Source organism: Panthera tigris, chromosome B4 (assembly GCF_018350195.1).
Source record: "Panthera tigris isolate Pti1 chromosome B4, P.tigris_Pti1_mat1.1, whole genome shotgun sequence".
Classification (NCBI taxonomy): domain Eukaryota; kingdom Metazoa; phylum Chordata; class Mammalia; order Carnivora; family Felidae; genus Panthera; species Panthera tigris.
This window is the reverse complement of record NC_056666.1, coordinates 30,129,073-30,141,377: the sequence shown is the minus strand read 5'-3', so window position 1 is coordinate 30,141,377 and position 12,305 is coordinate 30,129,073. Positions and strand designations below refer to the sequence as shown.

General features: G+C 36.6%; 1 pseudogene; it reads right to left on the bottom strand.

The window, feature by feature from the left end:
• Positions 1-1,141: 1,141 nt before the first annotated feature.
• LOC107180592 lies at positions 1,142-7,168 on the bottom strand (annotated as a pseudogene).
• Between the last annotated feature and the right edge of the window lie 5,137 nt (positions 7,169-12,305).

Genomic DNA, 12,305 nt, shown 5'->3' with positions numbered 1-12,305 from the left:
ATGTTTGTGTTAATGTTGTCATGCTTTTATTTCTACATAATGAATAAATCCTACCTTACAATATTATTATGTTCATTTTAAATGATTACCTGCCATTTAGGAAATTATAGAAGGAAGAAGAAGCATAGTATTTTCTCTTTATTCATTCTTTTATCATTTTTGGTGTCCTCAGTTTTTCCTGCAAACCCAAATTTCCATTTCCCTTCAGTCTTAAAAATATCCATAATTATTTCTTACAACTCAGGTCTATCAGAATAAATTCTTCCAGTTTTCTTTTATCTGAAAATGTCTTTGTGTATGTTAATATTGAAGGGTATCTTCTCTACACTGTAGTTTAGAATTCTGAATTTTTTTTTTATTCTATTTCTTTTTGTTTTTAACGTTTAAAAAATCTTATTCTGGGGCACCTGGGTGGCTCCATCAGTTAAGCATCCAACTTTGGCTCAGATCATGATCTCACAGTTTGTGGGTTCGAGCCCTGCGTTGGGCTCTGTGCTGACAGCTCAGAGCCTGGAGCCTGCTTCAGATTCTGTGTCTCCCTCTCTCTCTGCCCTTCTCCCACTCATGCTCTGTTTCTCTCTCTCTCTCTAAAAAATGAATAAACATTAAAATTTTTTTTTTAATCTTGTTCCATTGTATTCTGGACATCATTGTTTCAGATAAGAAATAAGGCATTATTTGTTTTGCTATTTCCCTCCTATGTAATTGTTTTTAATTTGGCTTATTTCTGTATATTTGGCTTTTAGAAATTTGACTATGACAGGCTTAATGTGGTTTATTTTGCATTTATCTTGCTTATGGTCACTGAGCTTCTTGAATGTGTAAGTTGATGTTTTCCATCAAATTTAGGAACAAATAAATAAATAAATAAATTTATTTTTTTTAATAATTTTTTTAACAATTATTTATATTTGAGAGGCAGAGTATGAGCAGGGGAGGGGCAGAGAGAGAGGGAGACACAGAATTCGAAGCAGGCTTCAGGCTCCGAGCTGTCAGCACAGAGCCTGACACAGGGCCCGAACTCACAAACTGTGAGATAATGATCTAAGCCAAAGTCGGATGCTCAACCGACTGAACAACCCAGGTGCTTCCCCTTTTCTTTTTGAAAGAGAACTTTTTATTACAGTTATGTGCAGGACATTCAGCAGGGTACACTTAGCCATTTGGTGGCCAGTTCTTTAGCCTTTGCCTTTTCCAACTTGGCAATGTGAGCCACCAGCTTTGGACCCAGGATGTTGCCTCCTTACTGATGGTGGATCTTACCATATCTGTCACTATAATTGGTCCTGATAGCTTCCACCAGCTTGGCCAGAGCTCCTCTGTCTTCCAAGTTAACCTCTGTGAAGCCAACAGTGTGCAGGTCTTCCTGTGGGCCAAATGCCCCAGCCTGGCCTTCCTTTTGATAATGCAGTAGGGAACTCCCATCTTATGACACAGGGCAGGCCAGAAAACCACCATCTCAATGGGATCCACATCAAGTGCAATCATTGCTACTGAGCCTTCTTGTTTTCCACCAAAGTTGTGACAATATTAACCCCAGCTCAAAGGACATGTTACCTCATAGCAGGGACATTCCCCTTGAGGGAGATTTCTTCTTAGCCCCAGCCAACAATTTCTGATTCTTCTCTTGCTTTGTCTCTGGACTGTATTTGTGGGCCACCTTAAGTAGTTGAGTAGCTGTTTGGTGGTCCAAGCCCTGGGTGAACTGGTTAATTGTGGGAAGCACTTTAAGACATTAATAGAGAATAGCCCTTTGACACTGCAGCTGGATGTAGCAAGGCCATCTGACAAAGTGGGGAAGGTCCCTTTTGAGCTGGAAGTCTTGTCCAAAGCCAAAATTCGTGAGCCTTTTCTCAAACAGGGAATTGACTACCTTGTTGGCTTCCTGCTTCTTCATGACAGCAGGGGCTGGAGCCACCTTTTTCCTCTTAGCCTTCTTTCCTTTGGATCTTGGCTGGCTGGAGGAGAGAGCTATTTCTTAAAATATTATCATTCACTTTTTCTGGGGTTCTAATTCCAACAGAAGTTAGAAATTGTATATTATGCCACAGATTTCTGAGCATCTTTACTTTTCTCCCACCTATTTCTTTTTCCATTTTTCAGACTGGATTGTTTATATCAATCTGTCTTCTTGGTCCTGACTTATTTTCAGTATACCATTAATTATTTCTGAATTTTAAAAATCCTAAGTTATTGAAGTCTTGTTCAAGAATTCCATTTCCTTTTTTCTCTCTTTATTTTTTTTGTTTCCATTCCTCTGCTGAGACTCTGTAACAATTCATAATTATGACACTATTTTTCTTTAAATCCTTGAACATATTTATTATATCTGTTTTAATGTTTAGAGTACTAACTCCAATGTTGGCTTCACCTGAAGATACATTATCTGTTTTTTTTCTTGATTATTGGTCAAATTTTTCTATTTTTTAAATATCTAGTAATTTTTATTGCATTCTCAACAGCATAGATGATAAATCTTAGAGTTTTAAGATTCTGTGATCTTCCTCCTGGCAAGTATTGACTTCTACTCTGGTAGACTGTCCAGTCACTAACTAATCAAGTTGAACTTGTGTACAGATGGTTTTATTTTAAGCTTTTTAAGGTCATACCTGTGGTAGGCTTTCCTCTGGGACTTGGTTCTTATTCCTAAAACAAGTGGCTTTTCTGCTGTGTCAAATGGATGCCAAAATGGATACAAGGTCTTTCCACTGAAACTGGACTAGAACCCCAGCATCTTATAGCTCTGTTCAACTTCTAGTAACCCAGTTACACTTTCTACTCTGTTGCTGCTCTCCAGCAAGCCATTCATTGCTTATCTTGTGCATACTCAGCTAAATCCTCTGCCATGATCTACTCCATTGCACGGCTGCCCTTCCCAGTGCCCTGTCTCACAGATTCTAGTTACTTTAAATGTCTTATACTTGATTTCTACTTTCTTCACTCAGGATGATCATCAAGCTCTGCTTGGGCTCCACCTCCCTAGGCCATAGTCAGGAAATTTTCCCTACGCAGAGATGGCATGATTGCAAGTTTACCTTCTCTCAGGGATAGCAGGCTGGCACTAACTGTTTTTCAAAGCCTGTAATAATTGCCTCATATATTTTGTCCAGTTTTATAGTTATTCTCAATAGGAGAGTTAGTTTTGCATCATTTACTGTATCATAGACAGAATCAGACTTTCCTGGCTGAGGATTCTTAAATGCAATCTGATTACTTACTGAGACCTATAAAGTTCTTTGATCTTCCTGTAATTATCTAGTTTATTCCTTGTCGCTGACCACTTCTCCAACCATAGCTTTTTCTCCCAAAGTCTTCTCATACTTTTCCCCTTTGCTTACTTGCTGCTTGAAAAATCATGAGATTGTTTTGTCTAGAGTAGACATATGTGACTTCAAGAGCTAAAAATGGCATATGTTAGGGGCAAAATATGAACTCAGTTTTAACATACTTTTAAAGTCTCTACAGTACATCACATGAGTACTTGGGTTTTTATCTTTATTATTTCATATCATTTACATTAATGAACATTTGAGTTCTTCTTAGTCCTATGCTAGGCACAGAATATGTTTTTAGGGTATAGAATAAGAAACTCTGTCCTAAGGACTTTGTTTACTTTGAGGGTAGGAATAAGGCTATTTCTAGATTGCCATTTCCATTCAAAGTAATTTGTGTAAATGCATGAATCCATCAACTTTCTTTCCTTCTTTTCCCTTGCCCTTCCTTTCTCTGTCCCATCCTTCTATTTCTCCTTCAACCAATATTTACAAATAGCCTCATAGGTGCTTGGAAGCCCAAAATATCAGTATCTTTTGGGGCATCCTATAGTTTCTTAAACTCTCAGCATTATCTTAAATTCCATGGCAGGACTAAAATTTCCCTAGAATTCTGCCATCTTTCCAGGAGCAAAACTAATGACAGTAATATTGGGTGTCTTCTGGTCTCTGGCCTAACTGATCAAAAGGAGGTATTTTGGCATCTTACTGAGGAATCTCTGTGAACAATCAGATACATGATTCATAAAAAGTGCTCTTGGGAGATCTATCCAAGAAGAACAATGAGTTCAGAACTTTTCTGTTCAATCAGGGACATCTTTGTCTGGATATGCTCTGAATTTTTATTTATTTGTTTATTTTTCTCTTTATAGCAGAGATGATTTCAAGTATTAATCTGAAAACATCCCAGAATAGATCTAGCTGTCCAAGGAATAATGCAAAAATTCACAAAACAGTATTAATTTGTAGAATTTGGTAAACACATGTGATTGTGTTCTTTTTCTTTATTCTATTTCCATTTTTTCCATACTATTAACTCAAAGTAATATATAGTGATAGAGGTAAAGATGTATAAATATCATAGTATTCTTTCATGTAAGAGATTACTTTCTTCCTTTTAATATTACTTTTTATTACACTAATTATATTTTAACATAGGCTTACTGTTCAAAAATACACACTCCATAATCAGAGTAAAACATTGCCCTTAACTTCCTCTCTCAATTCGAATGGATTCCTTTTACTATATATGTATTTCATTTGAGTCCTGTTTAAATTTTTAAAATGTGCTGAAAATCACCTGTAGGTATGAGGGAAACATCTAAAACTGAAATAGCAATGAGGCTTATAACTCTCAAGAACTTGGAGATCCCTGCCCTGTACTCTCAAAGTTTGATCCCTCTCAGATACTCGTTATATGGTGTCATTTCGACATTTAGAAAAATGACCTATGGTAGTCATACAGGCTACAGTGAAAAATTTTTTTTTGTTCATAAAATATTTGACTTTCCAGATCTTCTGATTCTAAGTTCAGTGTTTTTACTTTATACCAAGGCAATTCATTTTCACTTTTGCACTTCTTTCAAAATCTCTAATATTCTTCAATTCTAAAATCACTGACTGATGGCATACAAGTGTTAGTTTTTTAAAGGCACAGACTCTATTATTTTCTCTCCATTTTCTGTTTTGTTTTCATTACTGTAGAAATTTGTATCAGTTTTTAGACAATTTGTTGTCCACACACCAAGATAAAAGTAAAGGATGGATGAACAATTTCTTTACCCATTGATTCCACTCAGTGAGCAAGAGACTGTGCTGAGTGTATGCATGTGGCACACAGAATAATATTTCCAGCTGTGTCCCTAAATGTGATGCATGAAAAGGAAAAAAGACACGCATTGGCATTTGGAAATTAATTCATACCTACATAGGAATGCAGGGTAGAGGTAACCAGCCCCCTATCACAGCAGTTAATAACTTTGTGTAGAGATGAGGGAGAAGAAGGCCTTGCTCTAAGGCCAAACCCAAAAAAGCTGTTTCTGACTATTACCAACCGAATCCCTTTACAGTTTCGCAATCATGAAAGGTTTTATAATTATTCTGTCTATAAATTTCTCTGTTCTACATGAACTCACTATGTGAAAGGGGCAAGGACTTGCCTTGTAGAGGAAAGGTAGTGTCTTAGGTAAACTGGTCTCCACTAGCTACAGTGCTAAGGTCTTCGAGACAATTTAAGTAATAGCAGATATTTGGTATGATGGTGATAATTTTTTTAAAGTTCTTTTCACCTACATATTCTATACCATAATCCTTTCATTGGATTCAGAATCCAGATTATGAACAGATATGTTGGGTTTTTATTGATGAAATCTTCTTCTAAAGCAAAATATATAATTTGAGCTCAGGCACGCATAGTTTATTACTAATTATACTCTCTTGATTGACAATATTGTTAATAACCAATGACCTAATTTGCATTATATTGTGGGTGTAAGAAGAGAATCAAAATGAAAAATAAAAAATTTGCCCTTTGCAGCACTGTGTTTCATGAACAGTATAAAACTCCTGCTGGTGAAACACGTGTTTCTACAAACATGAAGCCAAGAACAAACCACTGCAAATATTTAAACTCAATCAGACCAATTATTAGACGTCGTGTAAATAATGAAAGGAAAAGAATGAGCTGGTTTGAATCATAAATAATTAAAGGAAAAGTATCAGCTGACTTAAATTCTTTTTCTTAAATAGTCTGTGTAATTAGAAACAGAGATATTCTCATATTCTCTCTCTCTCTCTCTCTCTCTCTCTCCTTCTCTCCCAATCTTTTAAAAAGTCAGAATGCTGTGTCTTCTATATCTTCTCACTTAAAAAAAAATCTTGGAGTGTTTAAAATGTATGCAATTTCAACTTTTGATTGGTCATAAAAAATCATAAAACTAATTTAAATATGCACACTGATTAAAATATGAAATTAAGGATTAACTCCAATTTTATAATTGTGAGTTAACTACCCTTCTGTCAGGGATATTTGTTTTACTATCTTTATTTCAGAAATATACCATAAGGTCCTGTGAAGAATGTATTTAGTATGTTAAATATACAGTTATTCCTACAACTCTTTAAGATTTTTTTTTTTTACTTAGAGAAATATGGACACATGTGGGAGAAAAGAAAACCCAAATGAGACTAGAATAAAACAAAGAAATAAAGTAGGAATAAGAAAAAGTATTAAATAATGTACAAACAAAAAGATATCAGGGTGATTACAGAAAAAAACTATTAAGTAACTTTAGAATTATAATACTTTCAGGGTCACCTGTGTGGCTTAGTCAGTTGAGCATCCAACTCTTGACCTTGGTTTATGTCATAAACTCTTGATTTCAGCTCAGGTCATAATCTCACAGTTCATGAGTTCAAGCACCACATCGAGCTCTGTGCTGGTGGAGCATAGCCTACTTAGGATTCTCTCTCCTCTCTGCCCCTCCCCCACTTGTGTGCCCGCTTGCTCTTTGTCTCAAAAACTAAATAAATAAATGTACTTTAAAAATTGTAATACTTCTATGCCATTTTTATGGTTAACAACAATAACATAAAAGGTTTGGGGGATGATAATTTTGTCAAGTTGGAGGTTAAATTTTACCCAGAAAGAAACATAAAAGGACAGTATTTTCAAAAAGTTCCACACAATCTAGTTCTGGCACTCTCGCCTGATAAAGAAATGTTAACATTAGCAATACTTGTCAGTGCTTCTAACATTGAAAATGGTTAAAAACATTGCTGAAGGAAAACCACCCAGCAGGACCAACAGGTTCATCAGCCTGCAGCTCTGTGCTTCCGCTGCTAGTCGTGGCCTGCGCATTCTCTAGCATTTCACCTCCACAAATGAGCACCGCCATTCCTCAGCCCCCAGTACATCTGTTGTACAAGCTTCGGATCAGAGCGTAGAAATAGGGACAAATGCCACCCACTTCAGTGCACTTGCTGCTCTACCAACTGTTAGCAATTGTATGGCATGTTGTCTGCTTTCTCGGTCTCTCAGTTCATGTGTTTCTGGAAGGTAGCTGACAGGTAAAGAGTATGACTTTCCTGCCAAAATCCCCACCCCCACAGTGAAAGAGGTGGTTTTCTGTTCTCTAGAAATAAACAGAGAACATAAAGAAAAATATGGAAATAGGAAAAATCTGTCATAGCACTACCAGCCTGAAAATGACTAGAGAGACCATGTCATCCATACAGGCAGATATGTCAGCCAGTCATTCATTTATGCATTCAACAGATATATATTGACTAGATTGTGTGCAGAACTGATGTTTAAATAGATACGTATCAATAAAACGAATGAATCTTAAGGTACAATTGAACAGGGCACAATAAGTGACAATAAGAACTGGTTTCATTTTATTATTGTATTATTTTAGAGAACCTAAATGATATGTGTTGTTTTTACGAATTTGGTATTCTTGTGTTGCTCCTAGCAGTGAGTATTTCAACACAAATATGAAAGAATATATACTCGACCATCTCGTGCTATGTAGGCGAAACAAGTGGGGATGGAGACAAAAGTTCACCTTTTTTAAAGGCAGGACTAAAGACAGCATTGGATGGGCTGAGATGAAGGTGAAATCATTGGCAGAAGGGAAAGGCCTCGGAGAAAGCAGATCTGACCCTACCCTTACACATGATCAATTACAAAACATCTCTTTTAGAGAGAAACCAAGATCCTAGCAAGCCCCTGGGGAAGAACTGGAGACTTCCTACTCATTTCTGGTTAGTGATCACTTCTGTCTCCAGATCCACTATCTGTACCTTAGATGAGTTTTGGACTTAATTGCATACAAAATAGCAGAAATCAGAAATGGAAGAGAATTTAACATCTCTCTAGTAGGCAATCTGTTTATTTTATACAGGAGTCCCAGAGAAATGGGATGACCTGCCCAGGGTCACACAGCAGGTGTTGATATTTAGAATGTAAATTTCCTGAAGTCCAGCCTTTTTCTAAAGGGATCCTTGACAGGAGTCTTCGGAAAAAAGTGACCCAACACCCTCTTTAATTTGGAATAAAAGTGTGTTGTCTAACAATAATTTTCTTGGAATTCCAATTATATTCAAAGCCATTCTTTTCCTTATTTGTTAGCTTAAATAACATCCAGTAATATGCTGGTGCTGTTTATTCTGGCTCACTAGAGCTGATTGTTGAATTTCTAGCAACTGTGCAATTCGGATGAAATTGCATCGGTAGGTTGGTATATCAGTCTACACCATGAAAACCAGTGCTGGAAAGCCAGTTGTCAAACATTTGCCAGCACACTACTGATTACATCAGTTGTTAAATTTATAATTGAATAAAATATTCACTGTATCAATTTTGAATAGTCTTTCAATGGGCCGATTCTATCCAGCAATACCATGGCCTGAATATAATAACCACACTTAATAAATAAATAATATGACCAGGGATTTTCTTTTCTCTCCATGAGTCACTTCAAACATCCTGTGAGGCACCCACTTGAATAAAAATTTTAAAAAATTAAAAAAAAAAACAACTTTAAGTTAAAGACAGCATTACCTGGAGGGCTTAGTCTTTGAAAGTTTAAATGAGTACTCAATGTCTGAATGCTGTAAACAACTAGAACTAGACAGAACATTTGGAATTATAAATGTTTATATCAATACTAGTCCCTTGCCTTCTCACTAATCTGAACATATAGACCATCCCAGGATTGAGAAACTTTCCTAAGGCAAGAAAAGACCTTGGCTTCCTCCCATACCTACCTCAGTATAGTGAATAATACTACACTGCAGAAAGCTCAAGTCTTATTCATACAGAAGACTTCTAGTCTTAGCTGCTTTCTTGAAATTGTGATTTAGTGGAATATTTGGTGTATAATTATATATGCTAAGTGATCTTGAATAACCATATCTGCTAAATCAGATGATCTGGTCATTTTCTTCTTCATAGAAGAAATAAACAATTTGAATTCACCATGAAATAGAAGCTTCATTGGCAAATAGTAGTTAGTGGTGGGTGGCTTTTTAAGCCTAAATGTTTTTTTCTATTTGATTTACTTAATTGAGCTAATGGGTTCTATGATCGGCTGAATAGTCCGGTAGCTAAAGTCATCATTAGCTATTTTCTTGGCTAACACAATAATGACCCTTAAATTGTCTCCAGTATTTCCCATTACCTTTGAAAACATGTGGAATGTCAGAAGCCCTAACAGGAAACATATATGATATGATATTTATGGGAAATATTTTTTTGCAACTAGTAGCTATCACAAAGCCCTTTTAAGTGTCAAGAGAAAATAGTGAAACAAATCATTGAACAAAACAGTGAAGGATCTGAAGAGAGGATTTTGTCTTGAAAAATACTAGAATCAATGGATACTGGGATGATTTAGAAATTCTCTAGCCCAATCATTTCATTTTATGGTTAAGAAAACCAAGGCTGGAGATGATAATTACCTTACAAAGATAACATAGCTAACAGGTGGCAGCCAAAATTAGAACTCATTTTTTTTCCATTGAAAAGTGTATTTCTTGAACTAATCTATTAAAAATATGCTTTACTTAAGAGGTACTTAAAAATACTCCAAATCCCAAGTGGTTTAATTTCCCCCATTCTCTTTCTTTCCCTCCCCTTCTCTCTCTCCCTCCCTCTTTCTCTCTCTCTGTCTCTCCCTCCCTCTCTCTCCTTCCTCCCCTCTTTCTCATAAACATAAATTATAATTCATTCACAATATTATTGTAAAAGCTCTGAATTCACTGCAAAGGGTAGAAGAAGCAAGAGAATAAAATCACGACTGAAACAGCTCTGGAGCTCAGTTTGCAGCCTGGAGAGGACACTGTGTTGTATTACAGATGATAGAAAGAGGAAAGGAAGGAGAGAGAAGAGTTGGAGTACAATTGCTGAGTGTGGATTGAGTATAAAGGCAGCCACCCTTTAGATTCCAGGGTGGATCATTAGTGGTGTGATATAGGCTGGAATTTCACAGGTGGACAATTCCTCACTGGAGTCATACATTTGGGGTCCAATCCTGGGGTTTCATCATTTTTCCTCTGTGTAGTGAAATTCAGGGATAATGATTTTTGTTAAGCAAATTCACAAAAGAATGACTGGCTGTACCTAAGCTTACCTTGTTAAATCACAATGTGGAAAATCATTGCCACCGGGCCTGGAATACCTGTCAACTGGCCATCACATTCTCTCCCCTGCAGCAAAATCTATGAGCTGCTCGAAGCAGTGGATATGCATTATTTATTTTTGTATGCCCAGCACCCAGTGTAATGTTTGTCACATTGAAGGTACTTGAGAAATGTATAGTGAAAGAATGAATAAAGAAATGAATTACTAGAAGGCTGCTGGTTGAGCATGAAATCTGGCAAAGAGAGTTAGACGATTCTAAGAAAGAGTGTCAACTCACAATTGTAAATGGATATAGAGGCTAGGAAGGATCTTCACTACATTCTCAGCATCCAATCAACTCAGAGGCAATGACAGGATCAAATCTCTGACCCCATAAGTGTGAGGGTCATACTCTGTGCCACTGTGAACTCATTATAGATGATACAATCTTGTGAGGACACTTGGAAACTTGGCAGCTGGTCCTCCTTGGCCACTCCCCACTCTCATCATCTACCTCAATTTGAATCAGCTCCAGCTCCAGAACATGAGGAAGATAGGAATTGATATCCCAAGTCAGCAGAATACCCACACTCTCCGCACAGGGCTACCTAGGGTGATTGTTTCTAGAAGGCAACTGAGTAGTCCTCAGGTTCCAAAATGACTGAATTATTGTTGATGGATGTTATTCTCCAAATTCCCCAAAGTAACATGAAAACAAAATGAATTTCACCTACAGCAGCTGATCCTCAGTTGGTGGTTCTGTTGAATTTTCTCTACCTATTTAGAAGGTAAATTTATTCTTAAGTAAATTATAGTTGATTTTTTTCTTTTATTTTAATTTTAAAATTGCATACAGTAAAATTGACTTTTTGTGTACAGTTGAAATGGAACACATGTACAGAATCATGTGGCTCTCAGCACAATCTGGAAACAGAGAGGTTTCCTTAGTCTCCCCGAACTCCCTCCTGCTAGCCTTTTATAATCACGCCATTCCCATTCCCCAGCTTCTGGGAACAATGATATTGTTTGCCTTTTTTGAGAATGTTATATAAATGGAAGAGTATAATATGTAACCTTTGAGACTGGCTTTTTTCTCTCAACAGAATACCTTTTAATTATTCATCAAAAGTATTGCATGTATCAATAGTTCATTCCTTTTAATGGCGAGTAATATTCCATTGCATGGATGTACCACAGCTCATGTAACCACTCACCTGTTAAAAGAAATTTGAGTTCTTTCCAGTACAGGGCAATTATGAACAGAAATTCTGTAAAATTTGTGTACAGGTTTTCTTTTTTTCTTCCTAATTTTTATTTAAATTCTAGTTAGTGAATATACAGTGCAATATGGGTTTCAGGAGTAGTATTCAGTGATTCATCACTTACAGACAACACCCAGTGATCATCACAAGAGCCCTCCTTAATGCCCATCACCCATCTAGCCCATCCCTCACCCACTTCCCTCCATCAACACTCAGATTGTTCTCCATCTTTATTTTTATTTTTTTAGAGAGAAAGAGAAAATATAAGAGGGGGAGGGAGAGAGAGAGAGAGAGAGAGAGAGAGAGAGAGAGAGAATCTTAAGCAGTTTCCATGTCCAGTGAGATTTCATGACTCTGAGATCATGACCTGAGCTGAAATCAAGAGGCTTAACAGACTAAGCCACCCAGACATCTCCGTTCTCTATCTTTAAGAGTCTCTCATGGTTGTTTCCCTCTCTCTTTTTCTTCCCTCCCATACGTTCATTTGTTTTGTTTCTTAAATTCCCATATGAGTGAAATCATGTATTTGTTTTTCTCTGATTGACTTATTAAGCTTAGTATAATACATTCTAGCTTCATCCATGTCATTGCAAAGGGCAAGATTTCATTTTTTTGATGGCTGAGTAATATTCCCTTGCATATATA